The sequence below is a fragment of the Arachis duranensis genome, chromosome 3 (genome assembly GCF_000817695.3).
Source record: "Arachis duranensis cultivar V14167 chromosome 3, aradu.V14167.gnm2.J7QH, whole genome shotgun sequence".
NCBI classification, from domain to species: domain Eukaryota; kingdom Viridiplantae; phylum Streptophyta; class Magnoliopsida; order Fabales; family Fabaceae; genus Arachis; species Arachis duranensis.
Window position 1 is genome coordinate 22453920 of NC_029774.3, and position 4720 is coordinate 22458639.

Here is a 4720-nt window from a genome sequence, read left to right on the forward strand (position 1 = left end):
TTATTAAAAAATCAAACAAATTTTTAAAATATGAATATAGAAAAATAAATATATAGAAACTGTTCATACCCTGGGTCGAGCTGGCCGACCCGGGATGTTCTACCGATAAAGCGACCGGCTTCTTCAGGTCAGACAATCCGACCTCTTCCTAAAGAGCTCGGCCGAACTACCAGGAAAGTCCAATAAAGGGCCCAAACGGAGGAACATGATCCGAACCCAAGGGCAGCCCAAGCCTACAGAGAGAAGGGCGGTTCCCTTGAAGATAAGATGACCTCACTCGAAGATAAGATAAAGATAAGATAAGATAACTAACTTATCTTATCTAAAAAGGTCACGCCCCATCACTATAAATACACTGGAGCACCCATGTATAACTCATACTCTGATTCTACTCAATACCTGCTTAATACCCTTGCTAACTTAAGCATCGGAGTCCCTTGCAGGTACCCCCCACCCTCCGGGGACGAAGAATCAGTACCATCACCAAGTCCCACAAGTCAGACAACAACAGCTCCGACCCACACAGAAGATCTCGTCCGAGATCGACCTACAGTTTCAGGTAACCCTCGGAACATTGGCGCCGTTGCCGGGGACCTGGAAGTCATCCTATTACCATGGCGAACGACCATGACAACGATCATACCTCAGATCTAGAAGAAAGAACGCCGCACAAAAATGCGGGCACAACACCAAAAGATACTCCCCAAATCAACAATAAGAACTCCCCAAACGAGGGAGCCCTGAAGGCATTTCAAGATCGGTTAAAACAACTTGAGGAAGACGCTCTACGTCAACGAGAGGCCGAGAAGGATCTACAAAGAGAAATAAGGCGACGCCGGGAACTGGAAACCAAACTCCTAAAAATTGAAGCCGATGTCAAGACGAAAGCCAGTTAATCCATTCCCGAAGATAACGTACGAAAGGAGCAAGACCCATTCACCAAAGAAATCATGAAGACAAAAGTCTCAAAGGACTTTAAACTCCCATACATGCCCTTATACGACGGCACCACAGATCCCAGCCATCATCTCAGCAACTTCAGAAGTAGAATGTACCTCACCGATGCCTCAGATGCAGTTCGTTGCAAAGCCTTTCCAACTACTTTAACAAAAACAGCAATTAGATGGTTCGACAATCTCCCTCCTAGGTCCATCTCGAGTTTCGATGACATGGCTAAAAAATTCCTGGTCAGATTCTCCATCTAGAAGGATAATGCTAAACATGCTCTGAGCTTACTAGGAATCAGACAAGGAGAGCGGGAAACCCTGCGTAACTACATGGGGAGATTCAACAAAATATGCATGGATATACAAAACCTTCCAACAGAAGCTACCATCATGGGTCTCATTAATGGCCTTTTAGTCAATCCATATCAAAGAAATACCCCACATCTCTGAACGAGGTGCAAGAGCGAGCGGAAAAATACATCAACATGGAGAAAAACTCCCGATTATGAGAGACCTCAAAAGCAGGGTTCACCCCTCAGGATAAAGACAAAGATTCCAGAAAAAAGGAAGATCGACATGGAGAGAAAATAAAAAATACCACAATTATACCCCTCTTCGGGTGTCTCTTATGGATGTCTACAGAGAAGTCTGCAACACGGAAAAAATACCACCAGCTCGACCACTCAAAGGCAAAAAGGGAGGAGGAAACCGGGCTGAATATTATGAATACCATCGGATCCGTGGACACTCCACCAATGAGTGTTTTGACTTAAAAAATGTCATAGAAAAACTCGTACGAGAAGGAAAGCTAGATCGATATCTGACCACTCATGATGATGATCAAAGAAAAAGAAGAAGAGCAGAAGATGTCGGACCAACCACGCGGACATCTCGAACGCCAGAAAGACATGTTCACATGATACACGGTGGGTTTGCCGGGGGAGGAATCTCCAAATCATCTCGTAAAAGAACTCTCAAAGACGTATATCACGTCGCCGAAAAGGAGAAAACACCCGACATCCCGGCGATCACTTTTACCAAGGAAGACGCATCTGGCGTCATGTCAGGGCATGACGATCCCATGGTCATCACTATTATACTAGCAAACGCAAATCTTCACCACACATTGATAGACCAGGGGAGCTCTGCCGATATCTTATTCAAAACCACCTTCGACAAACTCGGCTTGGAAGAAAAAGAACTTAGAGCATATCCGGACAGCCTGTTCAGGTTAGGAGATACCCCGGTTCAACCAATGGGATACATCCCGCTCCACACAACTTTTGGAAAGGGAAGTCAGTCAAGAACACTCAAAATAGACTACATCGTCGTTGACGTAAGCTCAGCCTACAATGCCCTAATAGGACGAACAACGTTAAATCAACTCGGCGCAATAGTCTCGACTCCGCATCTATGCATGAAGTTCCCAACCGCAGAAGGAATAGCCACAGTAAAGGCAGATCAGAAGATGGTGCGCCGCTATTACAACGAAAGTCTAACCTCAGAGGCAGAGGAGAAGAATTCCACACAATCGAGCTCGGTGGAGTTCGGAGGCGGGAGGAGCTCCGCCCATAACCTGAAGGAGAAATAGAGAAAATCCAGATCAGGAACACCCCAGACCAAACAACCAACATCGGCACACTCCTAAAAGGGGACATAAAAGAATCACTTATACAGTTCCTACGCGACAACGCCGACCTCTTTGCGTGGAAAGCCGCAGACATACCAGGCATAGATCCCAAACTAATGTGCCACAAGCTAGCAGTCTACCCAGGATCTCGGCCGGTACAACAAAGGCGCAGAAAGCTAGGATCAGAATGCTCTCAAGCGGTTGAAGAACAGGTACGGGCTCTACAAGAGGTAGGCTTCATAAGAGAAGTCAAATACCCGCTATGGCTTGCTAATGTTATTTTGGTAAAAAAGTCAAATGGGAAGTGGAGAATGTGCACAGACTATACCGATCTCAACAAAGCTTGCCCGAAAGATCCTTATCTGCTCCCAAACATCGACGCACTGGTAGATGCCTCCTCCGGATACAAATACCTCTCCTTTATGGATGCTAGGGGTGGAAACAGGCTAGACCAGACCAAGCTTTGCTCTTAACAGGCCTGGCCTGTCATACAGTTAATTGGCTTGAGCCTGGCTTGCAGCCTGTTATAGGCTCTTTATAAAGTACTAGGCCTGGCCTGTTATTCAGCCTGGCCTGGCCTGAAGCCTGTTAAAAGGCCTGATAATTTTTTTTACAAAAATAAAAATATTATTTAAAAAAAGCCTGGCCTATTAATGTATTAAGGCTTTTAAAAGAGCCTGGACCTGTACCTATTTTGTAACAGGCCAGGCCAGGCCAGACCAAACACAGGCCAGGCTGCAGGCCCCTGGCAAGCCGCCTGGCCTTTTTCCACCCCTAATGGACGCATACTCGAGATATAACCAAATCCCAATGTACCCACCCGACCAAGAAAAAACCTCTTTCTTAACCCCAAAGGCAAATTACTGCTACATTGTTATGCCCTTCGGTCTCAAAAACGCAGGAGCCACTTACCAAAGATTAATGAACAAAGTTTTTTCGGATCACATCGGAAAGATCATGGAGGTCTACGTAGACGACATGCTAGTAAAGACGCAAGACGAAGAGATGTTATTATCCGACCTAACACAAGTATTCAACACCATAAGATGACTCAGCATGCGACTCAATCCCACAAAATGTACCTTCGCAGTAGAAGCTGGTAAATTCTTGGGTTTTATGATCACACAGAGAGAAATCGAGGCAAACCCGGACAAGTGCAGGGCCGTACTCGACATGAAAAGCCCGACTTGTATCAAAAAGGTACAACAACTCAACGGGCGGTTGGCAGCCTTGTCCAGATTCCTAGCGGGATCCGCAATAAGATTTCTCCCCTTCTACACCACTCTAAGGAAGGGAAAGGAGTCTAAATGGACAGTTGAATGTGAGCAAGCCTTCCAAGACTTCAAAAAATTTTTGGGACAGCCACCTATATTAAGTCGGCCACGGGAAGGAGAACCACTCATCTTGTACCTCGCAGTAGGAAATCGGACAATAGCCTCAGCACTGGTCCGAGAAGACAACAGTGGGCAACAACCCATATACTTTATCAGCAAAGCGTTACAAGGGTCCGAGCAGAACTACCAGAAAATAGAAAAGTTCGCTTACGCTCTCATAATAACATCTCGACGACTTCGCCCATATTTTCAGTCTCACACCATTAAAATTCGGACCAACCAGCCCATGAAAGGAATCCTACAAAAAATAGACTTGGCAGGCAGAATCTTGCAATGGGCAGTCGAGTTGTCCAAATTCGACCTTCAATACAAAGCTCGGACGGCCATCAAATCTCAATATCTGGGCGACTTTATTGCAGAATTCACAGACACACCAGAAATCCCCACAGAATGGAATCTATACGTGGATGGCTCCTCAAATAAAATGGGAAGTGGCGCAGGCGTAATAATTGAAAGCGACCAAGGGACCCAGATCGAACTCTCCCTTAAATTTGGGCTCTCCGCCTCAAACAATCAAGCGGAATATGAGGCACTACTAGCTGGTTTGAAGCTGGCTAGGGAGGTTGGAGCTCAAAAACTTATCATCTTCAGTGACTCACAGGTAGTCACTTCACAAATAACAGGGAGCTACCAAGCAAAAGATCCCACTATAAAAAAGTACCTGGACAAAACCAGGGAACAGCTCGGACAAATCGGAGAGTATGAGATTCGACACATACCCCGAGAATAGAATGCCCAGGCCGATGCAC